Below are 22470 nucleotides of genomic sequence, written 5' to 3' on the forward strand. Positions count from 1 at the left end.
AGCTTTAGACCCCCAGGGTCTGCAGATTATTGAAGTGCATGGCTAAAGTGTTCAAAGAAATAAAGGATGAAATCATAAAAATGAATGACCTAAAGTGAATGACCAGGCAGATTTGCAAAAGAAAAATGATGTATGCACAGGTGTATGTGTGTGTACATCTGTTGAGGCAGAAAAGACAGTGGATGAGTTAAATAGAGTATCAAAACATTACACACAGGTGATGAGAAAATTAGTGAATTGCAAGATAAAACCAGAAATTACGCAGAATATAACACAGATACAAGTAGTTGGAGAGTATAAAGATGGAATTAAGAGATGTAAACAATAGAATGAGATTTTTTTAAAAATTAGAATCTCAGTATGAGAAAATACAGAGAATGGCAAAGAGGTGATGTTTAAATAGATGGCAGATACAGTATTTCAAAACTGATGAAAAACTTAAATCTATGGATACAAGAAACATGTATGGATAAGCAGGATGAATAAAAAATGGTCATAACTGGCTGCTGCTGCTGCTAAGGCTACAATAGATCAAAACTACAGAACATGGAAGCCCAAGAGAATATGTTAAAAGGAGTCAGAGAAAGTGGAGATCACTATCAAATGACAATTAGAATGAGAAGCAGACTTTTCAATTGCCCCAATGGAAGACAAAACCATTATAATTGTACCTTCAGATTTTTAGAGAAAATAACTTTCAATCTAGAACTTTATGGTCAGTAATGAAGGTGAGAGGACTTCCCTGGTGGTCCAGTGGTTAAGAATCAGCCGGCAAATGCAGGAACATGGGTTCAATCCTGGTCTGGGAACTAAGATCCTACATGCAACAGGGATAACTAAGCCTGTGAGCCACAACTACTGAAGTCCAGGCGCTCTGGAGACTACTTCACAACAAGAAAAGCCAGCACTTGCCACAACGAGAGAAATGTCCACACAGCAATGACGTGCTCATGTGCTGAAACAAAGACCCGCCGCAGCCAAAAATAAATAAAAATAATGAAAGTGTGTGTGTTAGTTGCTCAGTCATGTCTGACTCTTTGTGACCCCATGGACTATAGCCTGCCAAGCTTCTCTGTCCATGGAATTCTCCAGGCAAGAATACTGGAGTGGATTGCCTTTCCCTCCTCCAGGGGATCTTCCTGACCTAGGAATCGAATCCAGATCTCCTGCATGGCAGGCAGGTTTTTTACTGTCTGAGTCACCAAGGAGGCAATGAATGTGAAATGAAATCAAGTATGGATACAAGTGGAAAATCTGTCATCAAGATACCTGAACTATGCTGTATATTAGAAATTAGCCCAACATTGTAAATCAACTATACTTCAACAAAGAAAAAAGATACCTGAACTAAAATTATCTTTAAAATACACACTTCAAGGATAAGGAAAATGGCCCTTGAGGGATAATCTGAGATGCAAGAGCAAATGATAAACAAAAAGGTGAACATAATTTTTGGACTTGTATTGACTTAGCTAAACTGCAACTGTATTTCCTAGAATTTTCTTCACTGCGTGAATCCAGGTTAGCATGAGCCAAAAGAGACATTTTGCGAGAGACATTTAGAAAGCGATTGTGAAGCAGCGGCCAACCTCTTTTTAGTTTAGGTAAGAAGTGTTGTCCACTATTGTGCAAACCAGACAGCATGAGTAACGAGAGAAATATCATCTGACTGATTAGCAACCACTTTGCGCCCGTGGTGCATATTCAGTGCAGGCATTCTGGACGAGAAAAAAAAAACAACAAACCAGACTGGTGAGATGTTATCATCCTTCCTGGAAAACTGTTATGCACACCCCCTTCCTGAATTTCTAATGAAAAGCAGTGTTTCAGTTTTAATTTCTCCCTAGTGGGATTTATGCATTACAATCCACAAACAAAGAATTTTTGAGCAAGGGTAAACACATTTTTTTTCCTGACTGTGCTTGCTGCAATCACAAAGCCTAAGACTCTGACACTCTTGAAAGAGTTCAGTCTTAAGAATGTCATTTACAGAACTTCCAACGTTTAAGATGATGCTGATAAATCAGCATTGACAAATGCTGATGCAGACTCTGTCTATGTTGATGTCACTTCTTCCCCCTGATCCACAGGGATCCATGGGTTTAATGCAATTAGAAAATACACTCCAATAATATTTTTGTTGTTTAGAGTTTCACAAACCTATTCTAGAATTGATATGAGAAGAGTAAAGGACTTGGAATAGTCAGTACTCCTGAAGAGAATAAAGTGATGAGGCATGCCCTCCGGATAGCAAAACTTATTTTAAAGCAACAGAAAAGAAAATGGTGTGGTATTTGGACAGGAATTGACAGTCTGGCAATGGAGCAGAACAGAGAGCTCAGGAACATCATGCATAAATGGTATTTGATATATGATAGAAGTAACTTTGCAGATCTGTGGGCTTCCCAGGTGGCTCAGTGGTAAAGAATCTGCTTGCCAATGCAGGAGACGCAAGTTCAATCCCTGGGTCTGGAAGATGCCCTGGAGAAGGAAATTGTAACCCACTCCAGTATTCTTGCCTGGGAAATCCCATGGACAGAGGAGCCTGGAGGGCTACAGACCATGGGGTTGCAAAGAGTCGGGCATGGCTTAGTGACTAAACAGCAACAAAATTTTGGAGATGTGGTCTTCCCCGATAGCTCAGTTGGTAAAGAATCCACCTGCAATGCAGGAGACCCCGGTTCGATTCCTGGGTCGGAAAGATACCCTGGAGAAGGGATAGGCTACCCACTCCAGTATTCTTGGGCTTCCCTTGTGGCTCAGCTGGTAAAGAATCTGCCTGCAATGTGGGAGACCTGGCTTCGATCCCTGGGTTGGGAAGATCCCCTGGAGAAGGGAAAGGCTACCCACTCTAGTATTCTGGCCTAGAGAATTTCATGGACGGTATAGTCCATGGGGTCACAAAGAGTCAGACACAACTGAGCGACTTTCACTTTCACTTTCACATGGGAAAGAAGAAAATCAAAGAAGAAAATCAAAGAATGGTACCTGGGCAAATTATTCAATCATATGGAACTCAAAACGAATGAGACTGAATCCCTAAGTCAAACAATTCCCAAAGGCAGTTTTAGATGTATTAGGTTGTAGGAAGGAAAAACAATACTTAGGGAAGATATACCTAATATTCCCTACCTAATCTTGGAGTGGGAAAGAAATTCTTAAACAAAACAAAAATAAATATTAATACATTTGACTACGTTAAACATACAAAGTTCTGTTTACCAAAAGACGTAAGAGACCAAATAAGCCAAAAGCTAAAAGAATATATTTGCAAGATATATAACTGAAAAAAGATTAGTCTAGAATATATAAAGAATTCCCACATATAGAAAAGAAAAATACAAACAATTCTATTTAAAATGAACAACAAACATGAATATATTTTCCACCAGGGAGGAGCAAATAAATGGCCAATGAATAATGAAAAGATGCTCAGTAATAATAAGAGGGATGTAAATTAATTCACCCTCTTTGGAAAACCATTTTCCATTGTTTTGTAAAGTTGAACATTCATGTAGTTTATGATCCAACAGCGAACTCTTGCACAGGACCGGGATACAGCAGCTCTCTTTGCAATAACCCCCAACAAGGTTATCCAGCTGAGCTCTCATCCAGAGAACTGTAGGTTCATTCATTGATTCGAACACAATGGTGAAACACACATGGCAACATGAAAGAGTTTCAGAAATATAACCAATTGGAAAAAATTAAGTCTCAGAAGATAGGCTCCTATTTTTATTTATTTTATTTATTTTTTATTATTTATTCTTATTTATTTATTTTTTAAATAAATTTATTTATTTTAATTGGAGGTTAATTACTTTACAATATTATATTGGTTTTGCCATACATCAACATGAATCCGCCACTGGTATACACGTGTTCCCCACCCTGAACCCTGCTCCCTCCTCCCTCCCCGTACCATCCCTCTGGGTCGTCTCAGTGCACCAGCCCCAGAATGGCATTGAAACATGTATAATATCATATATGAAACGGATTGCCAGTTCAGGTTCAATGCATGATACAGGATGTGCTTGGGGCTGGTGCACTGAGGCTCCTATTTTTATGAAGCTCAAAAAATATGAAGAAAGAAATAGCAAACACAAAATTTTGGATAGGAGTTGCTTCCGGAGTAAAGGAGGGAATACATAGGGGAGAAAGACAGTTGGGTAAAAATGATGGGTAATGTGTTGCAGGACTCAGGTGTGAGTGGTGGGTTCACAACTGTTTGTTATACTTTGTAGCTTACACACATGTTACACATATTCTTTTCTAAATATCACTAAGACATTAAAGGTATCCTAGAGATTAAAATTTTAGGATCAGATCAGATCAGTCACTCAGTCGTGTCCGACCCTTTGTGACTCCATGAATCGCAGCACGCCAGGCCTCCCTGTCCATCACCAACTCCCAGAATTCACTCAGACTCACATCCATCGAGTCAGTGATGCTATCCAGCCATCTCATCCTCTGTCGTCCCCTTCTCCTCTTACCCCCAATCCCTCCCAGCATCAGAGTCTTTTGCAATGAGTCAACTCTTCACATGAGGTGGCCAAAGTACTGGAGTTTCAGCTTTAGCATCATTCCTTCCAAAGAAATCCCAGGGCTGATCTCCTTCAGAATGGACTGGTTGGATCTCCCTGCAGTCCAAGGGACACTCGAGAGACTTCTCCAACACCACAGTTCAAAAGCATCAATTCTTCGGCATTCAGCCTTCTGCACAGTCCAACTCTCACATCTATACATGACCACAGGAAAAACCATAGCCTTGCCTAGACAAACCTTTGTTGGCAAAGTAATGTCTCTGCTTTTGAATATGCTATCTAGGTTGGTCATAACTTTCCTTCCAAGGAGTAAGCGTCTTTTAATTTCATGGCTGCAGTCACCATCTGCAGTGATTTGGGAGCCCCCCAAAATAAAGTCTGACACTGTGTCCACTGTTTACCCATCTATTTGCCATGAAGTGATGGGACCGGATGCCATGATCTTCGTTTTCTGAATGTTGAGCTTTAAGCCAACTTTTTCACTCTCCACTTTCACCTTCATCAAGAGGCTTTTGAGTTCCTCTTCACTTTCTGCCATAAGGGTGGTGTCATCTGCATATCTGAGGTTATTGATATTTCTCCCGGCAATCTTGATTCCAGCTTGTGTTTTTTCCAGTCCAGCGTTTCTCATGATCTACTCTGCATATAAGTTAAATACACAGGGTGACAATACACAGCCTTGAAGTACTCCTTTTCCTATTTGGAACTGGTCTGTTGTCCCATGTCCAGTTCTAACTGTTGCTTCTTGACCTGCATATAGGTTTCTCAAGAGGCAGGTCAGGTGGTCTGGTATTCCCATCTCTTTCAGAATTTTCCACAGTTTATTGTGATCCACACAAAGGCTTTGGCATAGTCAATAAAGCAGAAATAGATGTTTTTCTGGAACTCTCTTGCTTTTTCCATGATCCAGCGGATGTTGGCAATTTGATCTCTGGTTCCTCTGCCTTTTCTAAAACCAGTTTGAACATCAGGAATTTCACAGTTCACATATTGCTGAAGCCTGGCTTGGAGAATTTTGAGCATTACTTTACTAGCGTGTGAGATGAGGGCAATTGTGTGGTAGTTAGATCATTCTTTGGCATTGCCTTTCTTTGGGATTGGAATGAAAACTGACCTTTTCCAGTCCTGTGGCCACTGCTGAGTTTTCCAAATTTGCTGGCATATTGAGTGCAGCTCTTTCACAGCTTATCTTTCAGGATTTGGAATAGCTCAACTGGAATTCCATCACCTCCACTAGCTTTGTTCGTAGTGATGCTTTCTAAGGCCCACTTGACTTCACATTCCAGGATGTCTGGCTCTAGGTCAGTGATCACACCATCGTGATTATCTGGGTCGTGAAGATCTTTTTTGTACAGTTCTTCTGTGTATTCTTGCAATCTCTTCTTAATATCTTCTGCTTCTGTTAGGTCCATACCATTTCTATCCTTTATTGAGCCCATCTTTCCATGAAATGTTCCTTTGGTATCTCTGATTTTCTTGAAGAGATCCCTAGTCTTTCCCATTCTGTTGTTTTCCTCTATTTCTTTGCATTGATCACTGAGGAAGGCTTTCTTATCTCTTCTTGCTATTCTTTGGAACTTTGCATTCAGATATTTATATCTTTCCTTTTCTCCTTTGCTTTTCACTTCTCTTCTTTTCACAGCTATTTGTAAGGCCTCCCAGACAGCCATTTTGCTTTTTTGCATTTCTTTTCCATGGCGATGGTCTTGATCCCTGTCTCCTGTACAATGTTACGAACCTCATTCCATAGTTCATCAGGCACTCTATCTATCAGATCTAGGCCCTTAAATCTATTTCTCACTTCCACTCTATAATCATAAGGGATTTGATTTAAGTCATAATCTGAATGGTCTAGTGGTTTTCCCTACTTTCTTCAATTTAAGTCTGAATTTGGCAATAAGGAGTTCATGATCTGAGCCACAGTAGCTCCTGGTCTTGTTTTTGCTGACTGTATAGAGCTTCTCCATCTTTGGCTGCAAAGAATATAATCAATCTGATTTCGGTGTTGACCATCTGGTGATGTCCATGTGTAGAGTCTTCTCTTGTGTTGTTGGAAGAGGGTGTTTGTTATGACCAGTGCATTTTCTTGGCAAAACTGTATTAGTCTTTGCCCTGCTTCATTTGTATTCCAAGGCCAAATCTGCCTGTTACTCCAGGTGTTTCTTGACGTCCTACTTTTGCATTCCTGTCCCCTATAAAGAGAAGGACATCTTTTTTGGGTGTTAGTTCTAAAAGGTCTAGTAGGTCTTCATAGAACCATTCAACTTCAGCTTCTTCAGTGTTACTGGTTGGGGCATAGACTTGGATTACTGTGATATTGAATGGTTTGCCTTGGAAATGAACAGAGATCATTCTGTCGTTTTTGAGATTGCATCCAAGTACTGCATTTCGGACTCTTTTGTTGACCATGATGGCCACTCCATTTCTTCTGAGGGATTCCTGCCCACAGTAGTAGATATAATGGTCATCTGAGTTAAATTCACCCATTCCAGTCCATTTCAGTTTGCTGATTCCTAGAATGTCGACATTCACTCTTGCCATCCCTTGTTTGACCACTTCCAATTTGCCTTGATTCATGGACCTGACATTCCAGGTTCCTCTGCAATATTGCTCTTTACAGCATCGGACCTTGCTTCTATCACCAGTCACATCCACAGCTGGGTATTCTTTTTGCTTTGGCTCCATTCCTTCATTCTTTCTGGAGTTATTTCTCCACTTATCTCCAGAAGCATATTGGGCACCTTGACCTGGGGAGTTTCTCTTTCAGTATCCTATTATTTTGCCTTTTCATACTGTTCATGGGGTTCTCAAGGCAAGAATACTAAGTGGTTTGCCATTCCCTTCTCCAGTGGACCACATTCTGTCAGATCTCTCCACCATGACCCGCCCATCTTGGGTTGCCCCATGGGCATGGCTTAGTTTCATTGAGTTAGACAAGGCTGTGGTTCTAGTGTGATTAGATTGACTAGTTTTCTGTGAGTATGGTTTCAGTGTGTTTGCCCTCTGATGTCCTCTTGCAACACCTACTGTCTTACTTGGTTTCTCTTTCCTTCGGTGTGGGGTATCTCTTCACAGCTGCTCCAGCAAAGCGCAGCCATTGCTCCTTACCTTGGACGAGGGGTATCTCCTCACCACTGCCCTTCCTGACCTTCAAAGTGGGATAGTTCCTCTAGGCCCTCCTGCGCCCGTGCAGCCGCAGCTCCTTGAACATGGGGTTGGTCCTCTGGGCCACCGCCCCTGGCCTCGGGCTTAGGGGTGTGGGGTATCTCTTCCCGGCCACCGCCCCTGACCTCGGACGCTGGGTATCTCCTCTCGGCCGTTTCTGCGCCGTCGCAGTCTGGCACTCTCGGCCACTGCCCCTGACCTCGGACATGGGGTAACTCCTCTTGGCCGCCGCCCTTCAGGCATGGGGTTAGGGTTAGGGTTATGGCAACCTACTCCAGTATTCTTACCTGGAGAATCCCATGGACAGAGGAGCCTGGTGGGCTACAGCCCATGGGGTCACAGAGAGTTACACGACTGAGTGACTAAGCACAACACAGCACAGCATAGAAAGCAGAGCCTCAGTAGATACCTTACTCAAAAGAGTTTCTCACCAATTCCCCAAATTAGACATCTTTACACATTTTGAAGTTCTTCAAAAGTTTAAGATCTATACAATACCAGGTGTCATATTCTTCCGTGTGGATATGAGTTCTAAGTCAAGAAGCTGGCCTGACTTTTTAAAACATTATGATGCTTTTACTAATGTTCATTGTAATTTTTCCTGATTATAGAGATGATATTTAGTCCCTCTGAACTTTCCTGGTATCTGAGTTGTAAAGAATCCATCTGCCAATGCAGGAGACACAAGTTCAATCCCTGGGTCAGGAAGATCCCCTAGTGAAGCAAATGGCAACCCACTCCAGTATTCTTACCTGGAAAATCCCATGGACAGAGGAGCCTGGTTGGCTATGGTCCATGGGGTCAAGAAAGAGTCAGACACGACTTAGTGACTAAACAACAACAACAACATATTCCTCTTAGAAAATACAGAAAAACATGACAGGGACACTAAAAATCACCCGTAACCTCACACTCTACATGTCTTCGTTCCTGTCATTTGAAAATATTTCCTCCTAGTCCTTTGACCTTTGACAGATGATTACTTTAAGATCTAGTAACATTTTCCCCGACCCTACCTATATGACAGAATCACTTTGCTGTACATCTGAAACTCACACAACATTTTAAATCAGCTTCAATTTATAAAAAGTTTAAGAGTGAGTTTTCATGGGAGGTTCACGCTCTCCGGTTTTCACAACTTCAGGTTCATTTTGTGTGAACTAATTATTCTATGATGTTATGAGAGCATTGGCTCCCTCCCTTGGGTCACTTTGGACATGCATGGACATGAAGTGACACTGATCAAGTCTTTCTCTCCTGGCTCCAGAAGGGGCATGACGGGATTGAGAGCTGACATTTCCCATCTCTCTGATAAACAGAGGATGCCGCTTTTCTGGGAGGGAGTGACTTCTATTCTTTGCAGTGCTCAAGGCTGAGATCCGTGAACGTGACCTGAATATGTTTCCTTGACTCTTCTGGCTGATGGATGTGATAGAAGAGGGGTTTTCCTGAAAGATAGGGCCAGATGAGGTTGTGGATTGACGAGCCTGGCTTTGGCGAAGAGAGGCCAGGGCAGGGATCCAAGTAAACACTGTTGTGGTGAGACTTGGAGCCCTCTTCCCAGGCTGTAAACTTTGGGACTTTCCTCCTTTGAAATTCTGGCTCATGGTCCATTTCCCCAGAAGCTGGTGCAGTAAATCCTCACAATAGCCTTGGTTTGGAGATTTATTTTTAGGGGCACTGAGGGATGGACGAAAGGAAGGAAGTGTGGGGCCAACTTTTGGAAGGCATGGGGAGGAAAGGGAAAAAAGCAGTTGCCAGCTGGAGGGAGGCTGTGAATAGCATGAAAACAGGCTAGGCATTGAGCTGCATGGGTGAAAACATGGGTTCTGTCTTCATCACTTCTTAGTTGGGTAACTTGGGTTAGAGATTCAGTTTCTGCATGTGTAAAATGGGTTTGTGATGGTAGCACCTTCCTTTGTCACAGAGTTTGTGAAAATAAGGATATCTAACTTGTACATTCCTTGGCATATAACACTCACCTCCAAAACACTGACTTAATAAAGAGAAGACCACCTGGAAAGAAGTCTAAGCTTTAAGAGAAACTGAGCATTTGAGCTGGGGCCCCTGGCCCCACGGGGAACTGGGGTGCAGTGCAGGCTGGCTGGAGTCTGGAGGGAATTGTAGACACTTTGGTCATACTTTCCTACCCTACCCCACCCACCCCCATCTGGTCCTGTAAATACAAAACCATCCAGGGACTGTGCTGGTGACGTGGTTATTATTGTTAAGTGGACTTTTATAAGCCACGTCCTTTTCTTCTCATGCCTGTCGAGAATTCATCAGGAGATTTCCTATAAGGCTGATTTGATTTTTTCATCCTTTTGATATAAACAGCATTTGGACCCATTGGGATGTTTGGTGATTTTGGACTGGGGCTTGCATCCTTCCTGTTCAGAAACTGGGACCTTTGAGAAGCAGTTCTTGTGGATGCTAAAGTCTTATAACCTCAGAAACCTGAGCAGTTGGAATCCTGGAACCCCCAATGTTTGAGTCACAGAATCTCTGAAGATCAGGGTGTGTGTTTGGGAGAGTGAGCAGGGCAGAGACCTCCCAAAAAACAAACTAACATGGGACAGATGAGACCAAAGTTGTACGAAAAGGACAAAGTGTTTCTGCCACCTGAGGTCGAAAGACTCCTGGTGACGGCCCAACAGTGGTGCTGTCTGTCCCCTTGTCCCAGGGAAAGAAAGTGAAAATGTTACTCACTCAATCTTGTCTGACTCTTTGTGACCTTATGGACTGTAGCCCACTAGGCTCCCCTGTCCATGGAATTCTCCAGGCAAGAATACTAGAGTGGGTTGCCATTCTCTTTTCCAGGGGCTCTTCCCTACCCAGTGATCAAACACAGGTCTCTTGCATTGATGGCAGTTTCTTTACCACCTGAGCCACTAGGGAAGCCCTGGTCCCAAGGAAAGTGGAGGTCATCTGGTAGGAGCCATTGCTGCCAGCCTTCTGCAAAGGGGTGGCCAGAGCAGGAAGCCAGATGCCTGCCTGCCCCAGCCCCCTCGCCCGCCGCCCTTCCTCTGAATATCTTGTCGAGGCTGTTGGCACCCAATAAGTGGCTCAGACCTGCATTGACAGGCAGATCCTTTACCACTATTCCTACCTGGGAAGCCCCAGATACATACTTCCGTTGTTGTTCAGTTGCTAAGTTGTGTCCGACTCTGACTGCATGGACTGCAGCACACCAAGCTTCCCTGTCCTTCACTATCTCCCGGAGTTTGTTCAAACTCATATCCATTGAGTTGGTGATGCTATCCAACCATCTCGTCCTCTGTCGTCCCCTTCTCCTCTTGCCCTTAATAGTTCCAAGCATCAGGGTCTTTTCTAATGAGTCTGCTCTTTGCATCAGGTGGCCAAAGTATTAGAGCTTCAGCTTCAGTATCAGTCCTACTAATGAATATTTAAGATTGATACCCTTTAGGCTTGACTGGTTTGATCTCCTTGCAGTCCAAGGGACTCTCAAGAATCTTCTCCAACACCACAATTTGAAAGCATCAATTCTTTGGTGCTCAGACTTTATTATAGTCCAACTCTCACATCCATCCATGACTACTGGAAAAACCATAGCTTTGACTAGACAGAACTTTGTTGGCAAAGTAATGTTTCTGCTTTTTAATACTCTGTCTAGATTTGTCATAGCTTTTCTTCTAAGGAGCAAGCATCTTTTCATTTCATGGCTGAAGTCACCATCTGCAGTGATTTTGGAAAGTGAAGTCGCTCAGTCGTGTCCGACTCTGCAACCCCATGGACAGGAGACTACCAGACTCCTTCATCCATGGGATTTTCCAGGCAAGAATACTGGAGTGGGTTGAGCCCTCCAAAATAAAGTCTGTCACTGTTTCCATTGTTTCTCTATCTATTTCCCATGAAGTGATGGGACCAGATGCCATGACCTTAGTTTTGTGAATGTTGAGTTTTAAGCCAACTTTTTCACTCTCCTCTTTCACGTTCATCAAGAGGCTCTTTAGTTCCTCTTCACACTACTATACATAAAATAGATAAACAATAAAGTCCTACTGTATGGCCCAGGGAACTATATTCAATACCCTGTAATAAACCACAATGGAGACCTTGCAGAGGCTGCCACCCTGGAGCCTCTGGTGCTGTCAGCCATGGCCAGCCACACTGTACTCTTCCACATCGCCATTGACTGAGCCCTTGGGCTGCATCTCCTTTGAGATAAGGGACCTGGAAACCAAGAAGCGACAGCTCATCTAGTAAAGCTGTTAACAGATTGGAGCTGTTTGCAGACAAAGTTCAAAAGACGGCAGAAAACTTCTGTGCTCTGAGCACTGAGGAGAATAATTCCAGGATTTGCATGCCAGGGTAGTGGCTTCACATGCCATAAAGGCACTGGTGGCAAGTCCATGTATGGTGTGAAGTCTGATGATGAGAATTTCATCCTGAAGCATGAGTCCTGACATCTTGTCCGTGGCAAATGCTGGTCCCAACACAAATGGTTCTCAGTTTTTTATCTGCAGTGCCAAGACTGAGTAGTTGGAAGGCAAGCATGTGATCTTGGCAAGGTGAAAGAGGGCATGAGTATTGTGGAAGCCATGACATGCTCTGGGTGCAGGAATGGCAAGAGCAGCAAGAAGGTCACCATAGCTCACTGTGGACAGATTTAATAAATAAATTTGATTTTTGTTTGTTTATTTATTTATTTTTAGGTGCGCTGGGTCTTTATTGCCTCCAGGGCTTTTCTCTAGTTGTAGTGTGCCAGCTTCTCACTGTGGCAGCTTTTCTTGTTGTGGAGCACAGGCTCTAGGTGAGCAGGCTTCAGTAGCTGTGGCGTGTGGGCTCAGCAGTTGCAGTTCCTGGGCTCTAGAGCACAGACTCAGTAGTTGCGGCCCATGGGCTCAGTTGCTCCATGGCATGTGGGATCTTCCCGGTCCAGGGATCAGACCTGTGTCTCTTGCATTGGCAGGCAGATTCCTTACCACTGAGCCACCAGAGAAGCCTTTGATTTGTGTTTTATCTTAACCACCAGTCTGTTCTTTTGTAGCTCAGGAGACCACCTCTACACCCCCATCTGCTCAAAATACCCTATAATCTTTGTGCTCTGACTGCAGTTCTTTGGGTTCCACATTTTCCTAATCTCCCTCCAAGTGTAGCTGGATGGCAAAGTTAAGTTTATGGTTATGAAATAAAAACTAAACAGAAAACCATAAAGGAACAGAATATGAATAAATATGTAAGTATATGCATGCTTGCACAGTTGTGTCCATCTCTTTGTGACCCCATGGACTGTAGCCCACTAGGCTCCTCTATCCATGGGATTTCCTAGGCAAGAATACTGGACTGGGGTTGCCATATCCTACTCCAGGGGATCTTCTTGATCCAGGGATCAAATTGGTGTCTCTTGCATCTTGTGCATTGGCAGGAGGATTCTTTACCACTGCATCACCTGAGAAGCCCATGTGTGTGTACACACATTTATATATACAACTGATTCATTTTGCTGTACACCAGAAACTAACACAACCTTGTAAATCAACTATACTTAATTTTTAAACTGATGTACTAAGATATGCATTCAAAACAGCATAGACATATCAAAATTAATTAGGGAAAATTCTAGAATGTGACCTATAGAAAGGAAGGGAAAAAAAGAGAAGCAAAAAATAAGATAAAACAAAGCCATACAGGATAATGAAGCAGAAGCGTATACTGAACACATACTTTGCCGGGGCAGGCTCTAAGCTCATTCCATGGATCATCTCACTGAACCTTCAAAGCATCCCCAGTTTGGAAGTGAGGAAACAGAGGTGTGGAGAGACTGAGTAACTTGTCTGAAGTCCTGCTGACAGTAGGATTTGAACCTAGGCAGTTCTGTCTCAGCCTTTTCAATACTTCTTATCTTACCATGAGATAAGAAGTATTTGCCTTTATTTTTGAAATCCAATTATTTGAATGCTTCAGTTCCTTCCAACATTTTTCCTTAATTTTTGAGATGACATATTTTCTCCGGTGGAACTCCAGGACTGCACCATTCCTGGGTTTCTCGACATCGAGATGTGGTTAGACAGAGGTCTGCTCTTATTCTTTTACTCTTGAATTGTGGATGTTTGCTGTGTTTGGAACAAATTTGAGAATTTATTTTTATTTCTGGTCTAGTGTCAGAATCTCCTTGGTTAGGCAGATGAGGCTACCGGCTTCCAATCCACACCAACCATCACCCTTGTCCATGTGCCCTTCCAAGGGCTCCTCATGTCCTTCCTGATGGTATAGCTGTCTTCAAGTATTCTAGCAGTTTCAGTGACCAGTAAGCTTTCACTTCTCTTTTCTTGCCCTGTTCATAAACAATACATGTTGAAAAACAAGAAATTACAGCTAAGCAAAGAAGTAACCAAAAATCACCCATAGTCCTAGCCAGAGAAAAAATTTTTGACATTTTTTAGCTCTTCCAGTCTTTTCCTTTTACATTTTTATATTTAAATTTCCTTTTATAGTTGCGTAAGTATAATTTGGGGAGAAAAATTGGATCAAATATTATTTTTCAACCAGCATTTTTACTTAACAATACATTGAGAACATCTTTTTATGGTTGTGTATCTTCCATAACTTATGTAACTGACATTCTCATTTAATGTTTAGATGGTTTCCTTTTCTCTTTTATTTTCGTTCTCTTTTTTGCTATAAAAAGCACTTCAAAGAACTTCCTGGGATTTCTCTGGTGATTTGGTGGTTAAAACTCCATGCTTTTCATGCGGAGGGCTCAAGTTTGATCCCTGATTGGGGAACTAAGATCTCATATGCCACATGGCATGGGCAAAAATAAAAACAAAAAAACTTCCTGGTACAAGCCCATGTACTTCTCTTTAAGTATCTCTTTCAAATAAATTCCCAGAAGAGAACTATCTGGGTGAAAGGATATACATAGCTTTACTTAAAGCTACTGATACTTATTAACAAGTAGCCCCACTGAAAGTTTGCAATACTCTCACCAATAGTGTACAAGAATTTGAGTCCCTCTTCTTTTACTAACTTTTGGCAACATTGAATATTAGTATTTTTTTTTCAGTCTATTATTCTTACTGAGAAAATGGTATGACATTGCACTTTCTTGGTTAAACTTTTTTCTCACATTTATGGGGCATTTACATTTCTTCCTTTATGAATCATTACTTGGTATCCTCATGGTTTTTTTTTTTTAAGTATTTGTAATACTGCTCTTTCTATAGAGATCAGCTCTGTGTCTGGCATGTTTAGAAAAAATTTTCCCTCAGCCTGTCACTTTCTTGATGTCTTAGAAGGTTGCTTACCACATCTTAGTCCTGTGCAATTACAGTTTAGCTCTGGGAGGTGTGATCTGCTTTTTAAATTCTGGAAGAATGTCACTCAGTGGCTCTCAGAAAAAAAACAAAGGCATAGATAACTAACAAAGACCTACTGTATTGTACAGGGAACTCTGCTCAGCAATCTGTAATAACCTAAATGGGAAAAGAATTGGAAAAAGAATAAATACACGTATGTATATAACCGAATCACTTTGCTGTACACTTGAAACTAACACAATGTTGTTAATGAACTCTGTTGTTGTTTAGTCACTCAGTATTGTAGACCTCTTTTGCAACCCAATGGACTATAGCCCACCAGGCTTCTCTGTCCATGGGATTCTCCAGGCAAGAACACTGGAGTGGGTTGCCATTTCCTTTGCCAGGGGATTTTCCCGACCCAGAGATCAAACCCATGTCTCCTGCACTGGCAGGTGGATTTTTTTTTTTTTTTAACCGCTGAGCCACCTGGGAAGCCTACTCCAATATGAAATAAATATTTAAAAAATAAATAAAGCAAAACAAGGGATTCCCTGATCAGCTTAGTCATAGGAATCCAGCGGGGTATTTTTTTCTGGGTGTGGGGGGGTGGTTATGAAAGATTTTTCTAAATTGTATCTCCTTCAAATGCATAATAAATATATAGGACAAAAATTGCCATTATAAGTACACATGTATTGGCGTGAATTATGAAGTTTATCATTTTATTGGATAACCCAGCTCCTTCCCAACGCAACCACCCCATTTCCTTATTTTTCTCCCATATCTATAACTCACCTGTACTGATTATTAAGCTATTGTCTCTTAGCTCCTTCTGTTTTCCGCTTTGTTGCCATGTGAGTCCTGAGACTTCCCAGACACATTTCTGCTCTTTCAGTTGGTTCCCTCTTAGTGTCTGTTGGTGGGGATGCAAGAGAGATGCTGGGAGGCTGGAGGAGGCAGAAAGGACTTGCTCCTTCCTGCCTCCTCACTGTTCTAATGAGCCTCGCTTTGGGAACTCCACCTCACCCCACCAGTGGCAATTCTTTCCTGTCTATTTGCCATTTTTTCCAGCCCTGGCAATACCAGTTTCATTGGGCAATTCTGCCCCCCACCTCCCTAGACACTAGCACGTGCTGAACAATGTTGTCTCTTCGGAGATCTGAACTTGGCCTTAATGGGGTCCCTTCTCCCAGTTTCTAAGTTTTTATAATGCCAGACTCTCCCCTTTGTTCTCCAGACCTCAGGCTGGTAACTACATCCTACAGTTGCTACCTCCATGACATCTTAAATTCTCTGTCTCTCTTTTTAAACTTTCAGTTACCAACTTCATATTAAACAATTATTTATGTCAAATTCTCTCTGGTTAAATAAATCATGTAATTTACAAAATTTCTTTTATTGAAGTAGAGTTGATTTACAACATTGTGTTAATTTCTGCTGTATATATAGCAAAGTCAAATCACGTAATTTCTGTCTCTGGATTGGACCTTGACTTATACACTGAGTTAATTCTGTTTATTGCATTGTCACTGTTTAAGACTTAGAAAGTCTGTATTACATACCTGTTTCTACCATCAATATATAAAGAAACCAGTATATAAAGAATATAGTATATAATCAAATAAACAATTTCTTGGCTTGTTCCTCTCATTCTGCTATCATCCTTTTGGGTTACAAAGTTCTACCTGCTAGACTGCTTTTATTTCCAGGATATACTAATATTAATACTAATACTAGCAATTTTAGGGGGCCGCATGATACAGCATGTGATACCACTAAGATCCCATGGTACAAGGATCTTAGTTCCCTGACTAGGGATTGAACCCATGCCCCTTGCATTGGAAGTGTAGAGTCTTAACCACAAGACTACCAGTGAAGCCCCAATATTAGCATTTATTATGAGTTTATTATGTGGCATATAGTTTATTTGTCTTTTCTCATTTAGTCCTCAAAACAACTTCATAAAGTAGATGCTAGTCTTATTCTCACTTTATAAGCAAAGACACTGATACACAGAGAGGTTAGATGTGCCTGACGACTCAGCTCTAGGTGGCAGTGACAGAAATCAACCCCAGGTAGATTAACTCCAGAATCCAGATGCTTCACCTGTTGGCTGTGGGACTGTAGAAGGAAAAAAAGACTCTGAACCACAGCCCTGCCACTTAAGGGGCCGAGGTGCTGGATGGATCGATCTTGGAAATGATGTGAAGGGAAGAAGACAGCAAGCCAGGTCCTCGAGCCATCAGTGATTGACAGGGGCTGCCAGGAGCCAGCACGGGAGTCCCCACCCATGACAAGGTCATGTGGGAGGGTTCTGGTGGGCAAGGCGAGCCAGAACTCGAGGGGTGCCCCTCTGGGCCTGCCTGAGCATCTACCCCAAAACCAGAATCTGTTTTACTATTTCACGACTTTCACTAACTCTTCTGACATTAATGGGGAGCTATCCCTGACCACCTTTCTCTGTAAGAAAATCAACTTAAAACTCTAGTTAATAAGTCTCCTGCACATAATAGGAGTGTTTCAATTCAAACCCCTCTGATGACTTTCTAGCTTGCCTGACAGGTTTGTTCATATTCACAGCCTCCCAACCACAAGAGGAACGAGAAGCTTAAAATATTCTAACAATGCAGAGCTTCTCAGAGAATAGAACTAGTAGAGGATTTCTTTGTAGAAATAATGCTTGCTGCCAAGTTTCCGTATCCCTTACCTACTGTGTCCCTGGGAGTGTATTGATTAATATAGTTGGTGTATAGAAATGTAAGTAGTAGCTTTAATGTTTGTAACCTTGGACCCTTGAGTTAATTCTTTTCTTGTTATAGCCCACCACACTTTTGCCCTATAGGAATGCAACTTTATCTCATGCTTTCGGAGGGTGGCGCCTGACTTTAGAATAATCACCTTTAGAGAAAAATAAGTTTTCTGAAGAAAGGGTCATAAAATGTTAACAGGCCTCCTGGCCAGAAGATGATGTAAATCACCTAAAACTTTTGCATATGATAAGTTTGCAGAAAGAAAGCCTGGCTTCGATAAGGATCAAGGACTGCTGACCTTGCAGGACTCTACCCCTTCCCCCATTATCCTCTATGCACAACTTAAGGTATAAAAACTACTTCGGAAAATAAAGTGCGGGCCTTGCTCACTGAAGCTTGGTCTCCCCATGTCGTTCTTTCTCTTTCCTTTTCCTTTTCAGGCTGATTTCCCTGGAGCACAGGGGTTCTCTGCGTTCACTTTCCTGCCTGGGCTTCTAAGACCCACTTGAGAAGGTGCCTAAGGTGGGGCACCTTCCGCGATTCAAGAAGTCACCTGCGGCCTATGTGAACAGAGCAAGTCCCGTGCTGGGGCTTTATTGGCTTTCTGCGTAAAACAAGGAATATCAGCCTCTTTTCTCTCCTCTATTTTCTTAACTGCAAAATTCTTTCCCTATCTCTTTATCTATTCTTTCGCCGACGCCGTTCTCCTGAGGGAATCCCTGGATCCAGCAGGGGCTGGACCCCGGCAAGGGGTCAATTGGAATGTTGGCAGATGCCAGGGAACACAGAAGGGAGTCAGGTAGAATCTGATGCTGTGAACTTCAGATGAGTAGGGGATGGATTGGGAGAAAAAAATTCCTCCACCAGAGAGAGCTGCAGAAGAAGCAGGTGCCCTCCAGGGAGGGCAAGTTTGAGTCAGAGCTAGACGGGAATCAGTTTTCTGGGGCTACCTTAACACCGTAGCATAGACTGCGTAGCTCAACCAACTAAATTCTCTCTTAACTCTGGAGGCCAAAGGCTAAAGCCAAGCTGTTGGCAGGGCTGTTTCCTTCAAGGGCCAAGAAGGAAGGGTCTGTTCCTGGCCTCTCTCCTTGGCTTGTAGATGGTGTTTATATTCACAGAGTGTTCTCTCTGTATGTTTGTCTATCTCCAAGTTTCCTCTTTTTATAAGGATGTGCCTGCTTCCAAATTTCCTCTTTTCATAAGGATACCAGTTATATTGCATTAGGGGTTGATTTTGACCTCATTTGACCCATAGTGACCTCATTTTAAATTGATTACCTCTAAAAAGCCTCTGTCTTCAAATAAGGACACATTCTGATGTCCTGGGGGTTAGGACTCCAGCATATGGATTGAGGGTAGGTCGCAATGGCACCCCACTCCAGTACTCTTGCCTGGAAAATCCCATGGACGGAGGAGCCTGGTAGGCTGCAGTCCATGGGGTCGCTGAGAGTCAGACACGACTGAGCGACTTCACTTTCACTTTTCACTTTCATGCACTGGAGAAGGAAATGGCAACCGCTCCAGTGTTCTTGCCTGGAGAATCCCAGGGACGGGGGAGCCTGATGGGCTGCTGTCTATGGGGTCGCACAGAATCGGACACGACTGGAGCGACTTCGCAGCAGCAGCAGCAGTTGAGTTCAGTCACTCAGTTGTGTCCCACCATGGACTGGAGCATGGTCTTTGCGACCCCATGGACTGCAGCACACCAGGCCTCCCTGTCCATCACCAACTCCTGGAGTTTATTCAAACTCATGTCCATTGAGTTGGTGATGCCATCCAATCATCTCATCCTCTGTCATCCCCTTCCCTTCCTGCTTTCAATCTTTCCCAGCATCAGGATCTTTTCAAGTGAATCAGTTCTTTGCATCAGGTTGCCAAAGTACTGGTTTCAGCTTCAGCATCAGTTGTTCCAATGAATAGTCAGGACTGATTTCCTTTAGAATGGACTGGTTGGATCTCTTTGCTGTCCAAGGGACTCTCAAATCTTCTCCAGCCCGACAGTTGAAAAGTATAAAATTCTTCGGTGCTCAGCTTTCTTTATAGTCCAACTCTCATATCCACACAGGACTATTGGAAAAACCATAGACAGACCTTTGACTAGACAGACCTTTGTTGGAAAAGCGATGTTTTTTTGCTTTTTAATATGCTGTCTAGGTTGGTCATAACTTTTCTTCCAAGGAGCAAGTGTCTTTTAATTTCATGGGTGTAGTCACCATCTGCAGTGATTTGGAGCCCCCCCCCAAAAATAAAGTCTGTCACTGTATCCACTGTTTCCCCATCCATTTGCCATGAAGTGATGAGACCAGATGCCATGATCTTAGTTTTCTGAATATTGAGTTCTAAGCCAACTTTTTCACTCTTCTCTTTCACTTGTATCAAGAGGCGCTTTAGTTCTTCTTTGCTTTCTGCCATAAGGGTGGTGTCATCTGCATATCTGAGGTTATTGATATTTCTCCTGGCAATCTTGATTCCAGCTTGTGTTTCATCCAGTCCAGCATTTCTCATGATGTACTCTGCATGTAAGTTAAATAAGCAGGGTGACAATATACAGCCTTGACGTACTCCTTTTCCTATTTGGGACCAGTGTGTTGTTGCATGTCCAGTTCTAATTGTTGCTTCTTGACCTGCATACAGATTTCTCAGGAGGCAGGTCAGGTGGTCTGGAATTCCCATCTCTTTCAGAATTTTCCACAGTTTGTTGTGATCCACATAGTCAAAGGCTTTGGTGGAGTCAATTAAACAGAATTAGATATTTTTCTGGAACTCTCTTGGTTTTTCAATGATCCAGTGGATGTTGGCAACTTGATCTCTGGTTCCTCTGCTTTTTCTAAATCCAGCTTGAACATCTGGAAGTTCATGGTTCATGTACTGTTGAAGCCTCACTTGGAGAATTTTGAGCATTACTTTGCTGGCGTGTGAGATGAGTGCAATTATGCAGTAGTTTGAGCATTCTTTGGCATCGATTTTCTTTGGGATTGTAATGAAAACTGACCTTTACCAGTCCTGTGGCCACTGCTGAGTTTTCCAAATTTGTTGGTGCATTGAGTGCAGCACTTTCAGAGCATCATCTTTTAGGACTTGAAATAGCTCAACTGGAATTCCATCACCTCCATTTGCTTTGCTCTTAGTGATGCTTCCTAAGGCCCACTTGACTTCACATTCCAGGATGTCTGGCTCTAGGTGAGGGATCACACCATCATGATTATCTGGATCAGGAAGATCTTTTTTGTATAGTTCTTCTGTGTATTCTTGCCACCTCTTCTTAATATCTTCTGCTTCTGTTAGGTCCATACCACTTCTGTCCTTTATTGTGCCCATCTTTGCATGAAAATTTCCCTTGGTATATCTAATTTTCTTGAAGAGATCTCTAGTCTTTTGTATTCTATTGTTTTCCTCTATTTCTTTGCATTGATCGCTGAGGAAGGCTTTCTTATCTCTCCTTACTATTCTTTGGAACTCTGCACTCAAATAGTTATATCTTTCCTTTTCTCCTTTGCCTTTCACTTCTCTTCTTTCCATAGCTATTTGTAAGGCCTCCTCAGACAACCATTTTGCCTTTTGCATTTCGTTTTCTTGGGGATGATCTTGATCCCTGTCTCCTGTACAATGTCACAAACCTCTGTCCACAGTTCTTCATGCACTCTGTCTATCAGATCTAATCCCTTGAATATATTTCTCACTTCCACTGTATAATCATAAGGGATTTGATTTAGATCATACCTAAATGGTCTAGTGGTTTTCCCTACTTTCTTCAATTTAAGTCTGAATTTGGCAATAAGGAATTCATGATCTGAGCCACAGTCAGCTCCCGGTCTTGTTTTTGCTGACTGTATAGAGCTTTTCCATCTTTGACTGCAAAGAATATAATCAATTTGATTTCAGTATTGACCATCTGGTGATGTCGATGTGTAGAGTCTTCTCTTGTGTTGTTGGAAGAGGGTGTTTGCTATGACCAGTGTGTTCTCTTGGCAAAACTCTATTAGCTTTTGCCCTGCTTCATTCTGTACTCCAAGGCCAAATTTGCCTGTTACTCCAAGTATTTCTTGACTTCCTTGTTCTGCATTCTGGTCCCTTATAATGAAAAGGACATCTCTTTTGGGTGTTAGTTCTTGAAGAATTTGTAGGTCTTCATAGAACCATTCAACTTCAGCTTCTTCAGTGTTACTGGTTGAGGCATAGACTTGGATTACTGTGATATGGAATGGTTTGCCTTGGAAATGAACAGAGATCATTCTGTCGTTTTTGACATTGCATCCAAGTACTGCATTTCAGACTCTTGTTGACCATGATGGCTACTCCATTTCTTCTAAGGGATTCTTGCCCATAGTAGTAGATATAATGGTCATCTGAATTAAATTCACCCATTCCAGTCCATTTTAGTTCACTGATTCTTAAAATGTTGATGTTTACTCTTTCCATCTCCTATTTGGCCACTTCCAATTTACCTTGGTTTGTGGACCTAACATTCCAGGTTCCTATGCAGTGTTGCTCTTTCCAGCATCAGACTTTACTTCCATCACTAGTCACATCCACAGGTGGGTGTTGTTTTTGCTTTGGCTCAGTCTCTTCATTCTTTCTGGAGTTAGTTCTCCACTGATCTCCAGTAGCATATTGGGCACCTACCGACCTGATGAGTTCATCTTTCAGTGTCCTATCTTTACCTTCTCATACTGAAGGTAGGTAGGTGTGTGCTTAGTCGTTCAGTTGTGTCTGACTTTTTGCAATATCATGAACTTCAGCCCA

The sequence above is a fragment of the Bos indicus genome, chromosome 5, assembly GCF_029378745.1.
Source record: "Bos indicus isolate NIAB-ARS_2022 breed Sahiwal x Tharparkar chromosome 5, NIAB-ARS_B.indTharparkar_mat_pri_1.0, whole genome shotgun sequence".
NCBI lineage: Eukaryota > Metazoa > Chordata > Mammalia > Artiodactyla > Bovidae > Bos > Bos indicus.